This window comes from Dama dama, chromosome 19 (assembly GCF_033118175.1).
Source record: "Dama dama isolate Ldn47 chromosome 19, ASM3311817v1, whole genome shotgun sequence".
NCBI classification, from domain to species: domain Eukaryota; kingdom Metazoa; phylum Chordata; class Mammalia; order Artiodactyla; family Cervidae; genus Dama; species Dama dama.
In genome coordinates, this window is record NC_083699.1 from 58,592,533 (window position 1) to 58,619,508 (window position 26,976).

The 26,976-nt window shown below is 38.0% G+C and overlaps 1 protein-coding gene and 1 pseudogene across 12 annotated transcripts in view; one reads left to right on the forward strand and one right to left on the reverse strand.

The window, feature by feature from the left end:
- Positions 1 to 2,273: 2,273 nt before the first annotated feature.
- LOC133074338 (U2 spliceosomal RNA) lies at positions 2,274 to 2,441 on the reverse strand (annotated as a pseudogene).
- Positions 2,442 to 20,271: 17,830 nt separating this feature from the next.
- Positions 20,272 to 26,976, forward strand: part of ZBTB20 (zinc finger and BTB domain containing 20) — an 846,735-nt gene continuing 840,030 nt past the window's right edge. For 9 of the 12 annotated variants that reach the window (XM_061167114.1, XM_061167131.1, XM_061167129.1 and 6 more), the window contains exons 1-2: positions 20,274 to 20,345; positions 26,757 to 26,819. The gene's annotated coding sequence lies outside the window, so the exon portion shown is untranslated. Of the gene's footprint in view, positions 20,346 to 26,756; positions 26,820 to 26,976 lie in introns of all 12 variants that reach the window. The other 3 variants (XM_061167126.1, XM_061167130.1, XM_061167116.1) reach the window with 2 other exon arrangements.

The window sequence follows — 26,976 nt, forward strand, 5'->3', positions numbered from 1 at the left end:
ATTATCATCATTTATTATAATGATGTGGTATTCTGTATTTGAGGATGATGCTATAGAAAATACATCCTGCAGAGAATGACAGACTGAAAATCTGCTGGTATTAGTATGAGAAGGTGGGAAAACAAGCACCTACTACTCAGGCAAACAGTGCTTTAAATCTTGACACGATTCCTGTATTTTTAATGCACATTTTTACATAGTTAAAGGCATGGCACACATTTAATTTTGTACTATGCTTTTTTAAGCTTAGTGATCAGAATAATTTCCCCTTTGATAATAAACACTGTAAACATTTTTAATGGATATGCAATATTACATTATATACATAATCATATTTGAAAACCATTCTCACCACCTCCATAATTCTTGAATATTTATATTATCCTCAGTCTGTGTTAGAAGTAACCTTGCAAGTGCAAAAGTATGCTACCATTTCAGATTTCCTTCAAAAACAATTAACAGAAGTAGAATTTCTGGATTTTTTTGACTTGATAGATACTGGAATTATTTTAGTTATAACTTTACCCATATTGTGTTCGAGATCCAACCTCACCATACCCTATTTAGTACGGGTCATTCCAGCTTGTTTTTTAAATTTATATATAAAACAGAAAGTACCTGGAATTGGTTCAATTTTCCATATCATATTAGAAAAGTGACTGTTTATCCCTTCTGTCTCCTGCATCAATCCCTTGTCCCACTCATCTTTGCCTCATTCCCGAGCCCTCCATAGTCTCACATGCACAAAAAAATACAACTGCAAGACACATGTACGTATCTCTGCAAATGTGCAGAGCAAAAGCCTTACCCAAGGGCAAAACCACAGCAGAGTGTGACACTCCAAAGAATGGTAAAGGGACAGAGCTTGCCAGCTTGTGGCAGCCTCTATTCTGAGCACAGAACAGCTTGAGTCAAGTCAAGGTTGCTAGGTAGAAGCAAAAAAGCAGAAGGAAAAGATTGACTGAGCTTCTACAAGAAGCCACAGATACACTTTCATGGCTATTGTAGCCCTCGCCCCCCAAAATTTTCCCCTAAAGATTAACTGGAGAAGAGACAAACTTTACAAGTGTCTGCTCTGTTTGGCTTTGAAAATAGTACACAGTAAGTTTATGGAGAAAACCTAAAAGACTCTTAATGTCAGGAAAAATAAAAACTCAGAAGTATTCTGTGCTGATAGGCAACTGAAGGTCAGATGAGAAGGAAGGTGCTCCTGAAGATGCCAGGACTGATAGATGCCAACCTATGCCAAATTCTCCCTCTACCCCCAGCCCCAAAGACTTGGCATTTTACAAGTTCCATGGATCTTGAACTCAACACTGGGAGAACACTGGCATAATCCCAAAGTGACTGTGTTTCCACCACTCAGTAGAATGAGGTCTCAAAGTTGAAATTAAATTCAATAGAGAAATAAGAGATGAAAGTTAAATTTATTGCAAACTGGCTGTGTGAACTAAGACTCAAACCCAAACTCCTGTCATTTTTTGATACTCTACTAACAGGTATGGCACCAATCACTACAGCCTCTTCTCTGTATGGAAAGGATATTTAAAATTGATGACAGATAAAACTGAGGTTAAAAACATGTCTACACAGTATGAATGTTTTCCAATACTGGCTTTATTGTTGAAAATAATATTGTACCATGTGTTCAATTGAGCTGATGGTTAAAAGAAGCCTAAATAGTTGATCTACAAGCTCTCTGTAATCATATCCTTGACAGCTTGACCAAACTTATACAGAAAAACAGCAGCAGACCCAAGTTTCTGTATTTATATTTCTTGCTTGAACTTCATGATGAAAAACATAAAACTGTTCTGAGTTATTTTAACATTAAACACATTCGTCCTTGGAATTGGAAAATGCTAATGATTTCCTATGCCCATATGCTGAATAAAATTAAAAGTAAACAGAGATAGCATATTTTGGGAATTGCTACTATAGTCATCAAACCAATTAAAAACTCATTTCAAGGTGGCTATTATAGTGGTATTTGTTGCTATTTATATGTCTGAGGCAAAGACACTTATGTAGTGGTATATTAATCTACATATATTAACAATATGCAAAGAACCAAGAAATCTTATTCATTTCATAAATGCAAAAATCGGTTCTTAAAGCCTAAAATTTTCAGAATTAACATCATAAGGAAGAAGTCCTTTCCACATTATCATAAGTTTAACATTTTCAAATAAAATTACATGTAAGGTCATAAAAGTACAATACATTAAGAATAATAATGTTTGACTCTTCTGACTCATACCTATTTGAGTCTTCATTTATTTGCTCAGATTGCCATAGCATAAAAGGCTATTGAAGAATTAATAGTATAGTCTGCCCTAGACAATAGCATCGTTTACTATTTCTAACATATTTATCAATTTAGAAAGAGAAAAAATTAAATGCTTTTACACTTGATCTTAGCCAAAAGGCCAAGAAGCGATAAATTAAATGCTTTTGTTCCAGCCTTACACTTATTATGCTGAATGCGATCCTAAAATATTTTATAAAATAAAACTTTTCTAGAAAGTTCCTAGGCCAATTAAGGTTTTCCTATGGTTAACAATTGTTCTCATATATTCAAGAATTTTGTCTTTTCAACCACAGTAAATGGTGTATGTACACTATTCTTTATATCTTTTAACTGTTACAGATTTCTTTAGGTTTGAGCCCTACCTTGTGCCTAGAAAAATCTCACTTTACATTTTAGGAAGCTTTACACATAGTCCCATCTTTTCCTTGAAAACACGTTAACCACAGGGTACCAAAAGAATTATTTAAATAAAATCAAGGTAAAATTATTGAATAGCACGTGGGAGGCAAAGTGTATTATTTGCTATCATGCTTACAACTGCCCCAAGCATACGAATGGTGGTCATTCTTGCCCTGAGTCTAAGAAGTGATGGATATAAGAAGCTTCTCTTAGTCTCAAGCTCCTGCAGGATACTCTTAACAGCTATGGTGACATTCCTACCTCATAAAACCAAGATCCTTCCCCAGAAGAAGTCTTGCTCTTGGATCCTGGGTTTTGGCCCAAGGCATACCTGAAACCCCATGTGCACTTCCTGATTCTATGTTGTCATGCATTTTCTACAGCTCCCCATGAGTGGTGTTTATATTATGGAAAGGAATGAGGAAGTCTCAGCTACCAACAGATTTGCCTTTCCAATAGATGGCTGTGACTCCTTGCCTTGCCTGGTTTAAAACCATTACATTGAATTCACCATCCATACGCAGTCTAGAGCACCAAGGATTGAGATTTTTGTATATGTAATAGTTACACAAGGAGAAGCATTCTTCCTTATTGGAATTTTTTGTTTGATCAATCTTTTGACTTGTTTGTGGTCTCTTTGTCTTGGGCTTTAAGGGAAACACCTCCTTGCTGGAGGAAGGTCTGTGGCACTTTGAGTGTCTGTCACGCCCACAACCCCATTCTGGTTGAAGCTACTCCATCTACAAACATATTTTGAAGAAATCTGCCTGTGTCACCTCTCACTATGTGAAAAAGAACCTCTAAATCTCAGTGGCATTTACTTAGTTCATTCATCAGTGATTTAACTAGAGGTTGACCAGTCTAGAAAGGGCTAGTAACCCAGCCGGGGCAACTTATGCTCTGCACGTCTCTCTTTCCTGAATCTAGTGATTCAGTTAGGCCTATTTTTTTCTATGGCAATGGCAGAAGTGCACAAAGATCATTAAAAAAAAAAAAAAGCAAGTCCTCTTGACTTAGGCTGAACTCTGGCATACTTTTATTTCTGCCTCAATCTATTGGCTAAAATAATTCACATGGAGCCTTAAGAAACTATACTTCCTCTTTCTCTTTGCTAGAGATTTCCCCCTTTGTCCTCCTCTTAGTTCATGTGAGGATGGCAGTATAGTCAGCATACGGTTTTCTCTACTTGGAGATCACATCTCTGCGTAAAGACCCACTTAATTAGTACAGGGGAAAAAAAAAAAAAAAAAACGCTCCTGGCTTCACCTCCATGCTAGAAAATTGGTCCTTAATCTGACTAATTAAATGCTCTAAGTGTTTTTGGGCTCACAGTCAAACTTTTTAAGTTATATTAAAAATTCATCCCAGTTACTAAGAATTTTTGTAGTTACTCGGTGGCACAACACTTTTATATTAGAATCCCTCCTCCCTAGTCTCTACAACTCGATTCTTGCTCATCATTCAGGACATAGCTCAAATTCCTCTTTGCCATGAAATTTCACTAGGCTAACAATTCCATAGTAACGTACTCCCTTCTTTGATTTCTCTGAGCATTTACTGCCAATATTCTTACTGCTGTTTTCATGTTTGTTACAATACTCCCTGCCAGCCTGGTGGAAGAGGTACCCCAAGGAAACAGTGTCCTTCATCACAGACCATGCTTGTTCTCCCCAACCCCAATAACAGTTTATCTATCCATTGGCCATTGCTGGGCAAGAAAAGCTCAGCAAAATTAGCTAAGTCACACAAATTTTCTCTTGGGAATTTGAACTCTAGAAGAGAGGACAGCAGAAAGGGAGACAGGAAAAAAAAAGTATACCCACCAAGTAGTCACATCACACTAACGGTAAGAGCATTTGTGCAGGGGTCCTACCAGTTGCCTTGAATCCACGAAAAATCTCTAGCACTTCACCCTTCTATGTTGCCTTGGCATGGATTTTTACCCTGGAGCTCCATGAGATGTCCTCTTTTTATCACATGAATTCTAACGAAAACCCCCAGCGAGTCTCTCTGACTGGACATGAAAATAACTAAAACACTCTCCATTTATTATATGCTCTCTTGGGTCTTTTATTGCAAGTTGCATGTCTTTCTAGTTACTGAGACCATCAGCTCTTTGAAGGTAGAAGTATTATGTATCTTTCCAAAGTGGCTAGCACAGTGTTCATACAAAATGAGATCCTCAGGGAGAACATATTAAATCGGAGTGACATCTAATCCCAATATTCTAAAGCTAATTTAAAAATTATCCCAAGTGTATTTGTTATATGCCATTTTCAATGACAGGTGAATTCTTTCAGATGTGGGGTATCCTGTAAGGCTCTTTCCCAGATAGCTGAAAGAACAAAACAGTTTATCTAATCTATTATTTTCTCCTGCATTTAATTTACCTCCACTAAAAATGAAGAATCAAACAGCAACCTTTCTAAACCATTACTGTCTATTCACAGCACTAAATGTCTGCCGAGAAAACTTCATTTCTCAGTTCTCTGCACAAATCAAAATCATACCTGGAGGTGAAAAAATAACTATAGAGGCAGAGTGACAAGTGAAGGTGGGCCAGAAAAGATAGCTATGTGTATTGTCAGCTGTTGAAATGCCCCACCACTAACCACCCCAACCCTGGGGCTAGAAGCAGGGGAGGCAGGGTATTATCTCTCCGCTTTCAGTTCCACACTGCTTTCTGACAGAACACTAAAGGCTCATCATATATAAGTACACAGAGTAACTTTACAAGGCTTAAGTTTTTCTCAAGTCTGTGATGTTTTGACATTTCAAACTATTAATCTTTAATAGAAAAGATAAATCAAAGGTAGGGTACCTTGGAAGTATTTTACTTAGCAATATTCTTAAATTACATCTCATAACTTTGATCCTTCCTTGGAAGTCCATACTTGAATCTGAAACTTTTATAAATTTCAGCTTTAATGTTAAAAGTACCCAATAAAGATGCAAGAAAGCCAGGAATATGTATATATATATATATTTATGTATTCAGGATCAAATTACTTGTACTATATTTTTCTAATTAAGAAAAAGAAAAAATTGCATAAATATTCTTCCTAACACCAAAGACTATTCTGTGTGTCCCCTCATTAGAATCAAGTCCCTGTATCAGTCATGAAAGCCATGTTAATTCTAACATTTTATGAAAGGATTGGGAGAAACTTTTTCTACCAATTTCTCCTAGAACATGATTTATTTTCTTCCAGCTTTCATTTCCAGAAAAATAGATATTGCTTCTTTCTATAAAAGCAATGCTATTGCTATAAATCTCAATTTTTTCCTCCCACTAGAAAATATTATTTAATCTTTTCATATTCTAAATAAAAATTCAGCTTTTAGTGTTCAAGAATTCTAAAATGAAATTTTTCTAGTCTGTGTCTCCATGGCAGTAGACAAGACTAATTTCCATGCAGAACATAAAATAGAACAATTGGAGATGTGATCTAAAAAGTATACTATAGTACATAGAGGTTATTGCTTGGCCTGTTCCTCAAACTCTTCTCTGCCTTATGGAGACCCACTCATTCTCTACTTATAACCTTGAGGGGCCCAGATAAGCCTGAGGTTTGTTTCAGTCAATGAAACTGTTCCAAGAGGACTCTGCCACCACACCCACCGCCCCCGGACTTTACAGAAATATAACTGGTTCTTCCATGGTTTTGTTTATTACCTTTCTCAGTATCCATCTTACCTGTCACCCATTACATAACAGGCATCTGGTCTGGGTTGGATTGATATAACTCTAGAAGTGGGTCCTGATTAGTATAAGTCAATCAGTGTTTCTCAATCTCTTGCTTCTAGATTTTGGTTCCGGAATGGGCAATGATTTTAGTTGTTCTTCACAGAACGAAATTCAGAATTTTTGTCCAATAACTGAGGGAAAAGATTTGTTCTCTTGCTCTGATGATATGGCATCTGTGAGGCCAAGGACCACTATAATTATAACTAACACACAAAGATGGGCTAAGAGAATCCCAGAGAATTTGATCAAACCACAACCCAAACTGTACTGTGTCTGGACTTTTATCTGTTATGTGAACCAGCAACATTTAGTATTTAAACCAGTTTGTGCTGAAGATCATGTATGCATGAAGTTCTCATTACCATCTTTGCCATTACATAGAGATAGGCCACTTGAGAATAAAGCCAAAATGAAGAAAAAAAGCCAGAAAACAACAGGAAAGATGGTTTTCTGGTGATAGCAATGAGGTGATAGCAATCTTCAAAGTAAGCTAATATAGTATACTTTATCATTTAAATTAATTTGAGTTGGGATTCTTCTACTTGCAAACAGACTCCTGACTAATTCAGTAGTATTTCTGTTTTGAACAATTAAGGGGCTCCAAGACTGGATTACTCCTCTGCTGAAAGGGCCATTACAAGAACTAGATTTAGAAACAAAAGAAAACAGAAATATTGCAAATATCATGATCTTTCAGAACTAAGTTTAATATAACCACTGGTCAGAAAACCTTAATTGAACTTATAATTCAGGCAAAATAACCAATTTGCTACTTTAAAGGATAGCAGTGACTAAAGTTTATAAAAGAGTTTCACTAATAGTATAGATAAATTTTATCACCATCTCAATACCTGGTTAGGTGCCCATTCTATTTGCTCCCATTGGATGATTCTTATCTATTTTATACTCCAGTTTCTAAATGAAGTTTAAGGCTTCCTCTCTTTCCAGCACCATCATGAATAAGAAAGATTAGGTGGATCAATGCCAAGAGCACTGGTGAGCTCCAGTGCTAGGGGCTAAAACTTCCAAAATGACATCTCCATGTGTGTGACATCTGTATTGTTTCTTTCTTTTCTCTGCAGTTATCATTTTGTAAATCTCTCTTCAGGTATTGATTTTAAGCTTTTCTGGACTCTTCTCCCAAGAATCTATATTGTCAGAGGGGTTTTGGCCCCTTCTTTCCAAGAGTCTTCCTACCCCCCACCACCCTGAGGCTGTGACAAATGGGCAGAACGCTGGGGGAAGCAGACATGCAGGTCATAAATTTGAAAGTTAACATAGAGATTGAAAGAGAGGATAGGTATATTAGATGATACTTCAATCAGTCTATCAAAAATAGAAAAATCTCAAGAAATAATCCCACAAAAAGGATACCTCAACTGTAACAGATATCAATCAGTAAATTATTTGACACTCTACGAATTCACTATGTTTTTAATGTTGTTAAACCTCAATTCTTCATCTGTATTAGTGGAGATAATATTTGTACTTAACTCATAATAGTGGAGATAATATTTGTACTTAACTCATAAAGCTATTGGAAAAATAAAGTATAGATACAGTTCCTAGGCTTATAGTAAGTATTTAATAAATGTTAAGTATTAAAACATACCTTTACCATGGCCCTCATTATATTGTAATAGAATTATCACATTTCTTTTAGTAGACTGTGTGATAGAGAGTAGGGACCACAATTAATTTATATTTATGTGTGTAATATTTAGCAAAATTAGGAAGCTTTCAATAAACACATGCTCAATACATAAATAACTGAATGTTTAGAGCTGAAACTTCTATTGAGGGAGAGTGAGAAAAGGACTTTTCCTACAATAGTTAAACCATATACAAATCATATTTAAATCATCATATATAAGTGGAAATAACAATGCAATAATGTAATAATGTTCAAGATTTGTGCTTTGCATTTCTACCAAATTCAATTATCTTATCTCTGAATTTTAAGTAAAGGCAATATGGACAACAAGAAAAGTAAGCACTCATCCAGTATGTACATTGCAGGCAGATTCTTTACCAGCTAAGCCACAAGGGAAGCCCCCAGTATGTACAGAATAAAGTAAATCAAGGTGATCAAAATGAGAATCAGGAAACAGGTCTAAATGGCTTTCCTTCCCTTTCCCTTGGTTTTCTGCTCCTCTAGGGAAGGAACTTAAATTTACCTTAGACGTAAGCACCACTTCTCTTAAACTGCTGATATGGAAAGAACTAAAATGCCTGAGTGACAGAAATAGCTAGCAAGGGCTGTGATTATATGCTCCTGGACCTTTTTATTTATAAGGAACCATTTCTTTCCTTGTCTCCCAAATCTAAATCATCCCAATTTCTTGAAAATATAACCACTTAACTGAAAGTGTTTAGTTCTTATATGCTTTCAACAGTACTAGGTTTCAGTGAAACCCTTTAACATTTTTAAAGCTCTTGGTTCCAGAACTAGCCTTCTGCTCCACAGTGAGCCAGTACCTACTGGCCATAATGACAGATGTGTATGGATCAAAAAAAAATTTTTTTTTCATTCAAAATGACAGTACTGCAGTCTCACAATTTTAAACATTATTTGCAAAGTGTATAGCCCATGAGATGGGATTCCCTGGTGGCTCAGCTGGTAAAGAATCCATCTGCAATGCAGGAAACCCCAGTTGGATCCCCAGGTCAGAAAGATCCTCTGGAGAAGAGATAGGTTACCCACTCCAGTATTCTTGGGCTCAGCTGGTAAAGAATCTGCCTGCAATGCAGGAGACCTGGGTTCGACCCCTGGGTTGGGAAGATCCCCTGGAGAAGGGATAGGCTACCCACTCCAGTATTCTGGCCTGGAGAATTTGATGGACTGTATAGTCCACGGAGTCACAAAGAGTCAGACACGACAGAGCAACTTTCACTTATAGCCCATGAAGGCTTGAAGGAAATGAAAAACTAGTATGGGAAGGTGTACATTTGGGGGGAGTTTATGATCTGTAAATAAGCGAAGAAGATCAAACATAATATACTTTCTATAGTCTTCAACAACCAAACTCAAGGCATTGGAAGTAGACATTTTTTTTTCCAAAATACCAGTTTAGTTTTCAAACTTAAAAGTTTATTGTCATTTCCCCCTGTGACTTCTGTACTTTCTAATGATTTTTATGAGGATAGTTGCTTAAATTTGAATCTCAGAAAGGCATTCTGTTTTGAAACTTAAAATGTCTTTGGCATTTACAGTATCATTCATTTAGGTGCCTTTCATAAACTTGGAAACATTAAAATTCTAACTAAGATGTTGAAGATAACAGTAGAGTTACTAAAAGAAGTTTTAAACAAATCTTCTCTAGTGATTTAATTTTCTACACAATATTATGTATAATAATAGTACACAATACTATTATTACACAATACTACACATATTAATTTTCTACACAAATAGTTTAGGGATGCACACTTTGAAAATAAAAAAAAACTAATTTCTCAAATTTTTTTTATACTTTCTCTAGCAGGTGATAATGTTAAATATTTCTTTACCTAGAGGGTAAAGATTTCATAAAGCTAGAGACCTCTGTCATAAAGTAAAAATCATATTTTTCAGGGAAAAAACAAAACAAAACAGGGTCACCAAAGGTCTTTTTGTTTCTTTCTGCCAGTTACAAATAGACAAAATGTAAAATAACTCTATTAGAGAACAGGATTACTGAATTTTTGGAAGGAGACAGAGAAGAAACTTCGGTGGAGTTCAGTCTTTTCTCTGATTCTAGCTTCCTGGCTGTGATGCTTGATTAGAGGCCACTGCATTTTCCACTGGCATGTGAGAGACATGTGATTAATCTTTGGTAAACTGAACTATTTCCAAATGGATACCTGGTGCATAATTTCACAAGATAGTACAAAAACAGATTATAAACCTGTTCTCTAAAAAACAATTAGCAAGTTGAAACCCTCCTTGCCATCTCTACCTAATCCACCCTAACCCTCTGAGGGTCTGCACATTAGGAAAGAGTCTAAAAATTCTTGAGGTATAGAAATTCAGCAGTTTAACCCTTGGGTTATGGAATTCTATATAAAAAAAAGATCCACTCAAGGACTGTTGTTAAGACCTATGGAAATATGTCTAGAATTAAATTCAGTTTTAAAAATTAGAGCCCTGTATTACGTGGGCTTGTCTGAGGATAATGATGCAAGTGGCAAAAAGCCTTCTGTGGTAGGATGAATAATCATCCCCTCTGCCCCCAGAAGAGTCCATATTTTAATTCTCAGAATCTGTGAATGTATTACACAGCAAAAGAGATTTTGCAGATCTTGAGATAGATTATTCTAGATTATCCAGGTAACCCAGTGTAATCACAAGGATCCTCATTAGAAGGAGGCAAGGGATGAGAGTTAGAAAATGTTAGAATTAGAGACAGAACAAATAGAAAATGCTATGCTATTGGTTTTGAAGATAGAAGATGAGGTCACGAGCTAAGGAATGTAGTGGCTTCCAGAAACTAAAAAAGGCCCTGGAATACCTTGATTTTAGCCCAGAGAGACTGATTTTGGACTTCTGATGTAGGAAACTGTAATATAACAAATTTGTGTTGTTTTAAATCGCTAAATTTGTAATTTGTATTACAAATACAAATTTGTATTTGTATTGTTGAGTAAATCACATCTAAATGACTGCTCTTTGGTATCATCATAAATTTTTCCTTAGCCAAAATGTGATTTAACCAGTGACAGAATCTGGAGCAGACCTTAGGACAGTGAGTGAAATAATTCTATTCTTACTTGAGGATCAGGACACACAGAGTTTGCAGAGAAGGGCTTGTTCTGGCTCAGTTGAAGCAAGAAATCCTTCTCTCACCATCACTTTCCAAGAGAAAATTCCACCTCCACCCAAAGATCCCTAGAATAAAAAATCACTTTGAGATTTGAATCCCAGGCTTGTGATACTAACACAGGGAAAGGGGCTTCCACACTATAGAAATCAGGGTAGGATCAGCTATAGCGACATTTGTATCATACACTAAAACACTATCTACCATACAGAGAGACCCATCGATTTTCAAAGCAACACTGGTTGGAAGCAACAGCATCAACAGAAACCCTCTCTAGTGAATAAACCACATATTCTGGTTATGATACTGAGAGAGTCAATTCTGAGGCAGGTTGACAAGAAGTTCAGGGTCCCCATGGAGGAGAGAGGAGTCTGGGGCTCTTGAGGAGGAGACAGGGGACTAGAATTTTCAAGGAGGAGGAAAGGACAAAACATTTTTTTTTTTTTACATTCCTTAGTCTTAGTAAGGATGATGTAACAACAATGTATCTTGCTCAAGGATATGTTTCTCCTTAACAAGAACCTTCTGACAAATCCTGGTATCTTAAGATGTATGTTGTGGGAGTGGGTCTGATAAAAGGATATAAGGGCTTGCTAAGACTAGCGAGGCTGGACACTCTCTGACCCCCTTCTGATGTCTATGTCAGAAGTTTTCTCTGTCCCTTTTCTTACTTTAGCAAAACTCTGCTACACAAAAGCTCTTGAGTGATCAAGCCTGGTCCCTGGTCCTAAAGCTAAATCTTTTCCTTCAGAGATCACGAATCTCACATCATTCACTGTAAACTATCAATACAATGAGTAAAAATGATCTTGTGGACTTAGTAAGTAACTCCAAAAATCTCAGACTTATCATTAGCACATTCCGAGTTTAGAGTCATACTTGGTCTATTTGACAACAGTTAGGAATATTTGAGAATTAAAAGACTTGTGACCTGGTTTTGTATGCTCAGCTTGGTGAAATGATTTATACTAATTCACAGAAATTCTAGTTATAATGGAGTTCTCAGATTAATTTTATGTCAGAAACAACTATAAAATTTAAAATAAAATATATAAAACATCTCTTTGAAGACAACTGATACAGACAGGGTTTGAGGAGCTATGGTTTCTGAGAAGAAGAGAAACATAATAAGGAGAGCTCTAAAGTCAACCAGGCCCTTTCCCTGAGGCATTTCCAATTCACAAAGTGAAGGAACTGAGTCTCAGTAGAAAGCTACAGGCTCACTGGGAAGAGGCAAGAGAAGATAGGGTTTGACTCAAAGTGATTGAAGCTTGACAAAATTTCAGTGGAAGTGAAAGTGACTGAGAAATTTCGGTGGAAAGAAGTGACTGAGAAGTCAGTCTAAAACTCTATTTGATTTTCCCCTTGAAAAATTTGTGAATTTTTAATTTGGATATGCAACAGAGTAACAAAACAGTAATTATGAGGCCACTGCAGAGCAGATATTCCTTGCTTGCTAAACAGAGGATTGGAATTCAGAGATTGCTAAAGTAAAGGAGAAGCTGCAACACCCCGACTTTTATTTGAGACCCCAGAAAGGCTATGCTCATGGAAACAAATCTGCCTGAAATAGACCTGCCTGAATAAAACGAACACCGACCTTTATAACGATCAAGGTGATTTGCCTGGACTCTGCCTCCCAGAAGAAGCTTAATCTCCGTGATTGTTCATCACAATCTCCAGCATTCAGTAAAAAAATTATGAGCCATAAAAAAAAAATAAGAAAATAGGAATGAATGATTCAAATGAAGAGGAAAACAATAATAAAAGTAGGCTTACAGGTATGGGAGTTTTACTCAAGTATGTTACAATAAGGGCTTCCCTAGTGGCTCAGACAGTAAAGAATCTGCCTACAATGCAGGACACAACAGTTTGATTCCTGGGTTGGGAAAATCCCCTGGAGAAGGGAATGGCAACCCACTCCAGTATTCTTGCCTGGAGAATCCCATGGACAGAGGAGCCTGGTGGGCTGCAATCCATAGGGTCACAAAGATTTGGACATGATTGAGCCACTAACACATTCACTTTTTCATGTTACAATAAATATGTTTAATATGTTTAGAATAAGAGGAAAAGAAGGAAAATTTAAGCATAGACACAACTTCATCAAAAGGAATCAAATTCTACAACTGAAAAATACTGTATTTGAAATTAAAACATTCTCTTCTGCCTCCAGAAAGAATGGTGAAGACAGTAACAGACCATAACTCCCTTAAAGTAAGAAAAAATATCAGATACATCACAAAAACTAAAGTTTTAAAAATACCAGAGACTTGTGGATGCAAAGAGGAATTGATGAATTAAAATACTAGAGAGAGAAGAGCTTCTCCTGGGTAAGCTGAATTCTCCAACTACTTTTTCCTGAGGAGTATCTATTGAGTCTGCATGTACTGAGAAAAAGCCTTACAGAAGGACTCTAATAGCATAAAGGGGAAACAAGTGGGACTTTAGACATTTGTCTGATATAGAATGAAGCCCTAGACACAGAGCTGGGAGGACCAGGAGAAAAGCCACTCAGCAGAACTAGCCCAAACTGCTAATTCATATAATCAGGAGCAAATAAAATTGTGGTCGTCACTGGTCACAAAGTTTTAGAATAATATACTGCATGGTGAAGGATTAGGTAAAATTACAAAATTCCCCTGATGTAGGAAGATGATTTGAATGTACATAGCTAATGTTTAAAACTAAATAGAGAAATCACAAACACAATTATATAAACACACACATGATCAAATAAAATAATCTGTTGACTAAGAAATAAATATGGTGCTGTGATAGACTCTAATTATGGAGTCTATAAAATAACATTATGTAACATTATGTAAAGTTAAGATTGAAGAAAGTGGAGAAAACCACTAAACAGTTCAGGTATGACCTAAATCAAATCCCTTATGACTATACAGTGGAAGTGAGAAGTAGATTTAAGAGACTAGATCTGATAGACAGAGGGCCTGATGAACTATGGACAGAAGTTCACGACACTGTATAGGAGATAGGAATCAAGCCCATCCCTAGAAAAAGAAATGCACAAAAGCAAAATGGCTGTCTGAGGAGGTCTGACTAATAGCTGTGAAAAGAAAGGAAGCAAAAAGCAAAGGAGAAAAGGAAAGATATACCCATTTGAATGTAGAGTTCCAAAGAATAGCAAGGAGAGATCAGAAAGCCTTCCTCAGAGATCAATGCAAAGAAATACAGGAAAACAATAGAATGGGAAAGATTAGAGATCTCTTCAAGAAAATTGGAGATACGAAGGGAACATTTCATGCAAAGATGGGCTCAATAAAGGACAGAAATGGTATGGACCTAACAGAAGCAGAAGATATTAAGAAGAGGTGGCAAGAATACAAAGAAGAACTATACAAAAAAGATCTTCACGACCCAGATAATCACGATGGTGTGATCACTCACCTAGAGCCAGACATCCTGGAATGTGAAGTCAAGTGGGCCTTAGGAAGCATCACGATGAAAAAAGCTAATGGAGGTGATAGAATTCCAGGTGAGCTATTTCAAATCCTGAAAGAAGATGCTGTGAAAGTGCTGCACTCAGTATGCTAGCAAATTTGGAAAACTCAGCAGTGGCCCAGGACTGGAAAAGGTCAGTTTTCATTCCAATCTCAAAGAAAGGCAATCCCAAAGAATGCTCAAACTACTGCACAATTGACTCATCTCACACGCTAGTAAAGTGATGCTTAAAATTCTCCAAGCCAGGCTTCAGCAATATGTGAACTGTGCACTTCCAGATGTTCAAGCTGGAAGGCAGAGGAACCAGAAATCAAAATGCCAACATCTGCTGGTTCATTGAGAAAGCAAGAGAGTTCCAGAAAAACATCTACTTCTGCTTTATTGACTATGCCAATAGCCTTTGATTGTGTGGATCACAATAAACTGTGGAAAATTCTGAAGGAGATGGCAATACCAGACCACCTGACCTGCCTCTTGAGAAACCTGTATGCAGGTCAGGAAGCAACAGTTAGAACTGGACATGAACAACAGACTGGTTCCAAATAGGAAAAGGAGTACATCAAGGCTGTATTATCGTTACCCTGCTTATTTAACTTACAGGCAGAGTACATCATGAGAAATGCTGGGCTGGAGGAAGCACAAGCTGGAATCAAGATTGCTGGGAGAAATATCAATAACCTCAGATATGTAGATGGCACCACCCTTATGGCAGAAAGCGAGGAAGAACTAAAGAGCCTCTTGATGAAAGTCAAAGAGGAGAGTGAAAAAGTTGGCTTAAAGCTCAACATTGAGAAAACTAAGATCATGGCATCTGGTCCCATCACTTCATGGCAAATAGATGGGGAAACAGTGGAAACAGTGGCTGACTTTATTTTTCTGGGCTCCAAGATCACTGCACATGGTAATTAGAGCCATGAAATTAAAAGACACTTACTCCTTGGAAGGAAAGTTATGACCAACCTAGACAGCATATTAAAAAACACAGACATTGTCAACAAAGGTCCATCTAGTCAAGGCTATGGTTTTTACAGTGGTCATGTATGGATGGGAGAGTTGGACCCTAAAGAAAGCTGAGTGCCGAAGAATTGATGCTTTTGAACTGTGGTGTTGGAGAAGACTCTTGAGATTCCCTTGGACTGCAAAGAGATCCAACCAGTCCATCCTAAAGGAGATCAGTCCTGGGTGTTCATTGGAAGGACTGATGTTGAAGCTGAATCTCCAATACTTTGGCCACCTGATGCGAAGAGCTGACTTATTTGAAAAGACGTTGATGATGGGAAAGATTGAGGGCAGGAGGAGAAGGGGACAACAGAGGATGAGATGGTTGGATAGCATCACCAACTCAATGGACATGGGTTTGGGTGGACTCCGGGAGTTGGTGATGGACAGGGAGGCCTGGCGTTCTGTGGTTCATGGGGTCGCAAGGAGTCAGACATGACTGAGCGACTGAACTGAACCGAAAGTTAAAAAGTAATCTTGAAAATCTAGAACAAATATTTTTCTAAGCAAATTTAAATTACCAAAATGTCTAAAGAAGAGGTAGAAAGGTACAATAACCAAAAACTGCAGAATTGAGAAAATAAAGATCTGTCATTTTTAAAAAAGGAAATAAGTCATAAGCATGGTAAAAGACAAAATTTTTCCAATTCTAAGAGGCTAGTCTAATAAAAATTTGATAATTGGATGAAGGTTCAACAAGGTCTATGCTACTTAGGAATATCAATGTTTACAGCCTGCATATTCCAAAATAAAAATAGAAAATTAAATATATTATTTATTAACTAGAAATAAAATTAAGAAATTTATCTAGGTGTATCTACCATCATAATTCAATACATTAACAGAACAAATAAAAATAACGAATCTTTCATACACTTAGAAGAGGTATTTAATACAATTTAATTCTCATTCATAATTTTTAAAATGCAATGTTTTGGAATTTATGATAATACAGCAACTTTAACAGAACTTTCAGCAAGAAACATAATTAAAGGTATAACAACAAAAATACAAAAATAAGACAAAGATGCACACTAGTATAACTACTATTCAACATTTTGCTGTCAGTCTATCCAACAAAATAAGAAAAATAATATATCACAAACCCTGAAGAAACAAAGTACTATCACTGTTAGATTATATGAATTTCTACATAAAATTGAGAGTCATCTGATAAGTGATAAGTAATACGAGTTCACCAAGATGTATGTATTCCAAGTCAATATGTAAACAGGTAAAATTAACTGAATCTCTAGTTTACACAGTATATATATAAATCCATATCAGGTCATATAGGGACTAGATTCTGCATTTAACCTAACAGAGAGGTGGGCATTATATCTGGTAGTTCTATCTGCATCCCATGACTGGATTTTGGGAGGAACAGTCCCCAAAAGAGCACAGGATGAAAGGTAAATACATGTTCAGCATAATGCTCAGAGACCTCCTTGAGTTCCAGATCTAGTTGTGCTTGGGACAACTATATCTCCACTGTTTTAGTATAAGCCAACCATTTTAACTGGTGAAGGTGGTTTGAATTGAGTTTCTGTCACTTGCAACTTGACATTTGTAAGTCTTAGTTGATATTCACTGGCAAGTTTACAGTTTTATTTACATAGACCACACAATGTTTCATTGTTCACATGGAAAATGTTTTCTAGCTTTTTGCACAGTTGTAAAAAGAGATATTTCTTCCACTACATTTTCTGTTATTGCTTGTGTGTAGGAAAGCTATTTAATGTTACTATGGAATTCCTGCTACATCTTTTAGCAAATTTTATCTCTGTGTGTGGGGGAGGTGTGGGGGGGGTGGTTGAGGTCTGTGCATGTGTAATGTAAATATAAAGATTGAGGCATTCCTTATAGATAGAAGCATTCTAACCCCAGATTCTAACATCAGGAGAACTGGTATAAATAACCACTATCTCAAATAGGGGCAGTAACATCCAAGGCCTCACCTGCTCACTAATATTGAATTAGAGTTATCTTACATTGCTTTCCTAATGCCATATTCTTATACTCCTAACAGCTCTCAGGCCCTTACACTGAATGATAGCTTTAAAAATTTGCGGAAAAGGACTGAGTTTTATGTAGCAGTTACAGGGAGTGGCCATTGTACTTCAGAAAAGTTGTGGAATTAAACTATTTAAAACATTTTTGTTCACTTTTACTGAATTTTTTCATGTGAAGCTGATTATTCTGTATGGAACACTTAAACTATGGTCACTACATTACTTTGTAGCTAAGATTTTATACATAAATTCTGAAATGCTTTGGCTTCCAGATGCAATAGAAATTCATATACTGCTTTTTAAATCTGCTGACACCTGATGCAGTAATTCTGTGGATTCTGAGACCCTTGTATAAATATTCTTCAAAAGACAGACCTACTGTTACTTATGAAGGCAAAGCCTTGTACACTTTTTCTTTTTTTCACCAGGGCCAATTTATTTTGCTTAGATCCTACCAAAACGCATTAACCAAAGCCAGACATTTATTTATACACTTCCTAGCAAAATAGTTTTAGCAATGATTCCCCCCCGCCCCATCCCCCTCCACACACCCTATTACCTTAGATACATGATCAGGTTCTTCATCTTCCACCATCCACAAGGTGATGTCTGATCACCTTGGCCTATCTTCAGCAAGAACCTCGCTTGATTAGTTTAGCCAAAATCTCCCTTACCCCTAACATTTCCCTCTTAGCAATTTTCCATCCACTGACCCTCACCTTGTTCCTTGGCTAAAGTTCCCACTTGCCCATTCTAAACACAAAATTGAGGTCGACCTCTCTACCTTCATGCAAAATTCGATTGCAATGATCCTATCTATACCTAACTCAATGGTCCTGAATAAAGTCTAACCACCTTTAATAAGTTTCATGACTAATTTTTTTTATTTATGGCATGCTCTATAACCCAAGGAAGCCTAGGATAAAAGTCAGAAGACCTGAGTCTACTAGAAACTACACATCGAATACATGTCTTACTTAAAAAATAGTTTTCAAGCTGCAAATACACTGTATTATTTGTAAGCATGATATTTTTAATAAAGCCCCTTATATTGTGATGAGTTCCCTAAACACCCCGACTTTTCATTTTTGCAGTTGTTGTTTTTTTTTTTTGCATAGTGAAAACCGTGCCCCCCCCCCCGCCCCCCCATTTTAGCCCTTTTTAGGAACCTTCCCTAAGCTTCCTGCTGGCTTTAAGCCTCATTTTTTCCCCCTCCATGCCTGAGTACAGAACCAACACTTGGTAAGAATTTGGCTCTGGGGAGTGCTATGTTGAGTGACAAATGGATGAGGATGAAGGTTTTACTGAAGCGTCTGAACCGCATTTAATTTTCCGTGTTGCTTTATTTGTTCCTTCTAGCCCTCAGGATATTGAATTTTGTGGGCTCCAGTTGGGTCGTTGGTACTTCAGGTCTTTAGTAACAAGAAACATAATCTGCTTTTCCCGTTAGGATAATATACTCATTTGTATTAAGGGCGGCTTACTCCGAACTGTTTTACATAGTCTTTTTTCCAAATCTCCTGAACGAACACATTTTCCCGTTGAGCACTGGCATTGCTTCAGCGGCCTCCGGTGACCTCCTGGCTTGGCAACCTGCACCCCGCTCCACAGGAACTAAGCCTGGACTCAGCGGGGCCTGGAGCGCCGCCGCCTCCCCAGACCTTCTCTCCCGCTTTCCCTCCCATTACTCGGGATCCAGCTTCCCTCCAGCCGCCTCAGCTATCTGCGACAGCGACAACCCCTCCTCCCCTCCTGAGGCTCCCCCCGCGAGCTCGCCGCGCCAGACAGCGGGTAACCGCCGCCTCCGCGGGGGCATCCCGGCTCCATAGGCCTAGCGCGCTCCAGACACCGGCCTCTCACTGGCCACCGCCGCTGCCCCTCACCCGGCATCCCTCTAGGCAATTGGCCCCCGGCCGTCGCTCGTCATCCTCGGCCTCGCCTCGAGTCCCGCCTCCGTCGCCGGGTCATTTAAGTTTATCACAAATAAATAAATAAAGGAGGAAATAGAAATGCGTAGAAAGTAAAAGCAGTCGGGAGGGGGCGGGGGCGTGGGGAAAAAGGGAGGGGGGGAGGAGGAGTAGACAACCAAACTTGATTGTGTGTGTTGACCAATCAAGACTCACCCCAGTCCAGTCTGACGGGCTCTCTCAACCAATAGCCTCCTAATTCTCCGATCACTGAACAACGAGATATGACTGACCTCTCCAGAGTGGGCGAAGGTGCGGCAGAGGGTGGGAAGTGGGAAGACTCTCAACCAATCATCTGTTAACAATTCTCTGAGCGAAGTTTCCATGATCCAATGTGTGTCTGGGATAGCGGATTGGGCCTCTCCTAGCCCAATCGAAGCTAGTAGAGATGAGGGAAGAGGCAGATGGGGTGGGGACAGGTGAAGGGGAGGAGGAAGAGTGTATTTTGTTTATGGGCGGCAACCTCACGAGGGGCGTCCCATCCTTATTGGCTCATTGAAGCAAAGAGTGGCATGAGGGAAACCCAATAGTAGGAAAAGATAGAGGCTTCGAGACGTGAGGCGCCCAATGTGGGCCTTCTGCCGAAGAAGTAGGGGCGGGGGGAAGTTTAGGAGTTGAGGAAAGAAGATTAAAGAGCGCGAGGAGGTAACGCCAAAAACTCTAATTTGTTGTGAGGCGGGCGGGAGGGGTGTGTGCGTGCCGTGGGGGACGGGGCGTCTGCGAGGCGCTTGGAGTGGGGGGCGGCCGGACGGGAAAGGCGGGGCGCGGGGTGGGGTTGGGGGAGCGAGTTAGAGTGGCGAGCCCGCGGGCCGTTGGTCCGCGGAGCGCGCGCCCCTTCCCCCGGGCGCCCCGCCTCGCTTCCCCCCTTCTCTCAGCGCCCCCCCTCGCGCCGGGCTGTGGCGGCTGCGGCCTCGCCCGACCCCGCGCGGAGGGAGGGAGCCCAGGAGGGTCCCGGCTCCTAGGAGCGGGCGGGGCGTCCCGCAGCTGGAAACGAGTCTTCTGCCTTCTTCTCTCTATTCCCCGCGCCTGGAGTTGCCGCTTCCAAGAAGAGGAGCTGAGGGGGACTAGCCGGGGCTCAGGAGCTACTAGAGGCGCCCGCTTGTCTTCCGCCCCCTCCCTTCTCGCCCTCCCCCGCTTGCCGTGGCTCTGGCGGTCTCTGGAGCGTCTTCTGAGAACTGGGGGGCGGGAGGGGTCCTGGCCCCAGAGCCGCTGGACGCCCCTCCAGACGCCCGAGCTACCGGCCGCCGCCTGCTTCGCTGCTACGACTCTAGAGGAGGGGGCTTGGGAAGGGAAGACACTCCTTTCCTTCTTTCTCTGATCCTGTGGGCCCCCGTGGAAACATTAAAAAGAAAAAAAAAATACGGTTTTCCATAGCCGAGAGAAATGGTTGGAAGCTTTTGAAAGTTTGAAAGAAATGCACTGTTTTACATTGTCTAATGCATTACTATATGTGTGGCATTCTGGTCTTTTCCCACCACCCGCCCCACGCCCCGCCCCTCTTGAAGCTGTTATCCTTTTTAAGGATGCTGAAGAGGCAGGAGGCAGGGATTTTCTAAAAGTTCTATTGATAAACACACTTGCACAAACATATGCTAGGCACACAAACTATAAACATTAGCGGAAAACACAATATGGCGTACAGCTATCCTACCTAGCGCGGTAATCCGCTGATCTCTTAAGGCAGCCCAGTTGAATGGGGTCAGTAGCAGGATGACAGTTCGCCAATAAAAATCTGAATGAAACAGGAAGTAATTTGGAAGCAGCCGGTGGGCTAAGTACTTTATTCAGAATCAGCATTGGCCCAAGATAAGTTGAATTTGTTACATTTTCTAGACATGTGAAAATTGCCTCAACTGCTTCTTAGCATTAGAAAAACCGAAATGTGTTGCTCAAGTGGAGTTTTCTTATCCTGTGGTCATGTGTAAATTTCAGCCAAGAAAATTAACAGACCACTTTTCAAGCAAACTCTGTTCTAAAGTTACTATTCTTGTTGGTATTGGAAGTTTTAAAACATGAATTATAATAACTGTTCTGTAAAAAAAAAAAAAATTCTCCAGCTTTACACATGAAATAATCAGTTGTAATTATGCATACGTGCAACAAATAGTTAAAATAAACCCTTCCAGCCTACCACATCCCCACGTATAAATTTGATCAGTCCAATTTTGACTAAGTCCTGCACTTCTCTTGTTTGTAGGAAAGAACCACAGCAACAATTTACATTATTTTTTTAAATGCCCTTGTTGCTCTTTGTCATTCTTAATCAGTTATCAAAGTTGATGCACATATAGTACATGGTAATACCATTCACTGTGTCTTCTTGGGAGTAGTCTTGAGAAATTTTGAAGTTGTCCTTGAAAAACTGCTGATGTTACTCATTGTTTAGCCGTCAAGGCTTAAGAATACATGGTGCTCAAACAGATGAGAAGGAAAAAAAGTGAGTTTTCTAGAAATATAATTAACTGCTCAGTGAGTATAGCAGTTGGGTATTTTTGGCTTTGTAAAATCAGATCTCATAGACCAGGGGAATAAAGGCCATTTGTTTATGAAATAAGATCAGTTGACAAGTTAACTGGCTACAGCCTCCAAAGCAATACACCCTTTCATGGTGAGATCCCAGTTTTAACAGACTGAAGAAAGAAGTTTAAGGCTAAAAATTGTCAAATTTTATCCACTTTTAGGAAGAAGTTTTTGTGCTTACCTGTTTAGTTCATTTAAGGTGCCAGTAGTTTAAAATTGCTACAGTACCAAGGAACTATATAGTTAATGTGTACACTAGCTACTAGCAAGTGGCTACTGAAAGACTATGAGTTTAAATGAATTACTAGAGGAAAGAACAGTTTACTTGTGAGGGTTATAATTTTGGTGTGTGTGTATGATGGGAGGAAGAGAGGCGTTGTTCAGAACTACTAGTTAATGTGATACCAGTGTCGGAAGTGGTCAGCAAGTTTTTGAGGTTCACAAATATCCAGCTAGTCTTGTTGTCAAATTAATATAACTTTGACTACTACGTATAAAATCCAAGGGGAAAAAAAAAAAGACAAACATTTTAAATGAATTACTTTTATCTCATTATGAGTCAGTCTTCAGGGACTTACTTGGTGGCTCAGACGGTAAAGAATCAGCCTACAAATGCAGGAGACCTGAGTTCGATCCCTGGGTCAGGAAGATCCCCTGTAGAAGGGACTGGCTACCTACTCTAGTATTCTTGCTTGGAGAATTCCTTGGACAGAGGATCCTGGTGGGCTACAGTCCATGGGGTTGCAAAGAGTTGGACATGACTGAGCCACTGACAGACACAGAGTCAGTCTTCAGGAGACTTTCCAACCAAATTGGAATTCCTAGAAAAAAAATTAGGTCTTTTCAGAAGACTAATAAAAGATACAACTAAGTTCTTGTAGAAGGATCTAAAATTTATAAATGAATTACAATTTATTCCAAATATTTTAGAATAAGTGATAAGAATCTCTTCAGAACATTTGGAATATAGAAGTGTAACTTAACGGGCTCTAACTTATTCTCTGAAATAATTTGTTTCTGAAATGGATATTTAAATTCATCTAACTGTTCTGGACACTGTTCTAGACACTTGGGATGTAACAGTGAACAAGAGAAAAAATTCCCTGCCCCTGTGGAGTTTTCATTGTAATGTTGCATACATATCGTGTACTTAGATTGCTAGAAGGTTTTTTTTGGATGAAACTTTAAAACCTAGCTGTTTTCTCCTTTCAAGGATCAGGGAGGTGTTCATCAACTGCCAATGATAAGAAAGGAAGACTTTACAGTACTTTATTGCTGATTTGTACCTTTTGTTATTGTCATGAAACATTCTTCATACATTTCAGTAGATCTTTTTAACAGATAGGGTTTTATTTTTAAGCATGCCTTTGAAATAAATAAACTATTACTTTATATTAAAAAAATCTGTGTCTTGGAATTTACTCTGAAATTCCTGTGGAGCTTTTGTCGGCAAATTATGGTAAAACATAATCTAGAATATCTTAATTTTTTTAGTTAGAGTTCGTTTTAAGAATATGTCTGAAAAATCAAGTGCCTAAATCTTTTTTTCAGTTTTGGTTTTTATCAAGAGAAGATGGAAATTTGTTGTAATTAATTTATAGGTGACTTTAAAGAGAGAAAAAGAGAGAGGCCTGCAAAAAAATGCTTTGTTATTTAAACCTTTCTTTCAAACTACAAAAGCATTTGATTGGCACTTCTCTGATTTAATAGCCCATTTGTAATTCAAGAGGAACATTACAGAATATTTTAGCATTACTTTAATCATTTAGTCTGTAGGTGTAAAAATCCTAGGTTTCTAATTGAAGGAAACTTGGTACCTGGTTACGGGAGTAGATTTAGCAATGAGTTTGTTACTTCAAGTAGTGGGTGTCTCACTTTTCCAAAACCTAATTCACAGTTCTCAAATAACAAGTTCTGATTTTCTTATTTTTCTCTAACACAGTGAATTTTATTTTGTTAATCAAATATGAGTTCACACAATCCTACCTCCAGTTCTTCCGTCCCCTGCTGTGAAGGGCTTGAATTTCTATACCTTCACTAGATCTCTGTGCTAATTTGTAGCTGTAATCAACTCTCTCAGAAAGAGTACATGTTAATACACTTTAGAGAACTTTGAGAGTGCCTGTGGCTGTTTGAATACAGACCTGGCATAATCGGAAAGCTATCAATAGGAAGATTTAGGACAAAAAGCAGAGAGTGTAACTAATAGAGTGTATTGTTTCAGCTGAAATCTTTTTTAGAAAGCAAAGAATGGTTGATAGAATGTTAAAAATTAAGAACTTTTTCTAATTCTAGTAAGGATAATTGATCAATGTGTGTTTATGTGCATGTAAGTATATATTTATGTGATCAGTTTTTGAATAAAGATTTATTTCAGTACTAGATAAATAATTCTAGTCCTGCCTTGTGGTAGGCATTCAAAGTTCCCCGGGTGATTTTGTTGAACACACTTTGTTACGTACCAAAACTTTGCTCTGAGCAACAACATAGTAAATTTTGTGTTAATTTTGACTTAAAATTTATTTTTTGGAACTGTTTTGCTTTGTTTTGGCCATGCAATGCACATGGCTTGTGGGATTTTATGCCTTAGTTCCCTGATCAGGGATCGAACCCGTACAGTGGAAGCAAGGAATCTTTACCACTGAACTGCCAGGGAAGTCCCAAGGAAGTTTTTCAAAGCGTGATTACTAAGCAGCACATAAAATGAATGAAATCTGAAGTGAAGAGTTGTTCTAACCCTGGATCGACATAATGAGATAGTTGCGAGTTTGAAAAAGAGGTATTTCATAAAGTAAAAGATAAAATCTTGACATCTGACAAATTTCAATAGTAATAAAATAATGACTAATTCTATTAATATTCATATTTTTAAGGTAAGTGCAAATATGTGTACAGTGCATTTTAAGTCAAAATTTGGGGTGTTTTTGGCTAGACATGGTCATTTCTTTGCCAGAGATACTAGGCTGTGTAAAGGCTAACCATCTGTCAAGTGATAGAGACAAAGAAAGGTTTAATATACTAGCCTAAAATTTCCACAACCTGTTTTGAATTGTATTGTCATTTTGTTTTGGCCTTCATAGTCTGTGTTGAGTATGCACTGGGTCAGTCACCCCACTTTGTTTTATGAACAAACTATTTAAGGTCTAGATAAGGTTATTGTCGCAGCTGATGTGATCTCGAGGCAGGATAAAATGTTTTGATTTTGCTTCAGCGTAATAATCAAAAGCTCACAAGTGGGCTACCCATTGGCAGTTATACAAGTGACTTCAAGCACACTTATTTTCACCCACCCATTCTGAATTGGGTGTCTCAATTCTTTTGCTTTATATATTGAAGCTTCATATTTCAAACCCATTCCTAAGCTATTGGGGGGGATGGGAAGAAGTAGCAACAGGAATCCAGATTGCATGTTTTAGGTGCAATATGGTGAGATGTGAAATTGAAACAGCAGATTGGTGAGAAACTTTAGTTTCAAACAAATATAAACTCGTTTGTTTAGTGAAGTCATACACAAAACAGTAGTCTCTATTGACAGGGCAACTTTTTTTTTTTCCCTTAACTTCCACATCATGAAGTCACCATTGTTCTTTGGGCCAGCAATCTGTTTCTGAGGCATCATGTAAGAAAAAGAAGCCCTAATATTGCTGATTGTAATGATATACTTAGATATGCCAGGCCGAGGAATTATTTATAGCAGTGCTAATTATATCAATAAAAATAGCAATATTAATACTGTGAGTGTCAAAATCCATTCTTGACAGTATGAGGTAAACAGAACTATAGTCAAACAAAGCAGGCAGCCTGTCTCTACTGTCAGCTCATGAATATACACTTCAGGAAAAATACACACACAGTTTAGAGAATTAAGTAGACTGCTTTAATCTCTTTTTCAATTACTTTTGACCTTTTTAAAAAAATGTTTTCTTTTAAATGGTGTTAAACAACAATTGTTTTCAGTTATTCAAACAATATTAAAAAAACTTGGATTTTTCATTTTGAAATTATTGGCAACCATTTTCTTACTGATCTTTGTTTCTAGAGACTTATTTACTTATATATAGTTCAGTGCTTTATAAATTATCAGAAATTCATTTTCTTTGTACTTCCATTTTGAGGATACAAATTAACATCACAAAAGGAACCTCAAACAATTTACAAAATGAAACAAACCCCATCACTACTATATATGTACCCACAACCAGTAAATCTTTGACTTCCTTTAGGCATTAAAAATATTTCTTACATGGTTTTGATTTAAGAAAGGGTATACATTTTCTTTGTAATTGATATTACTTCTAGTCAGTTTTTGCAGATTTATGTTATTTTAAATTTATTTTCCAGGAATATAAAATCAAGTGAGAAGTCATTAAGTCCAGTGGTTTTTAACTTGAGGGGACAACATCTAACTTATCGGCTAATCCCTCATATGTTACACTGAATTCTCTTTTTACTGCACTTTGTCAAAAATTTCAGATGTAGAGTTTGGAAAGATTGTTCTAGATCTAGTGCTACAACTAACTAGTTGTATGATCTTAGGCATGTTACATGATCTGTTTGGATACCTTCGCTTCCTTCATCTTCAGGGTCTCTTTCTGTTCTGTGAGTATGTTTTTTTGATACTTGAATCTTTATTTATCTTCAGATAATGTGACTAGATGTGATGTGCAGAGGGGCACAGGAAAGAGTATGTGTAAAATATTTGTCTTTGTCTTTTACTTCCAGCCTTGGATAAAAGTTTCATTTTAATGATACTTGC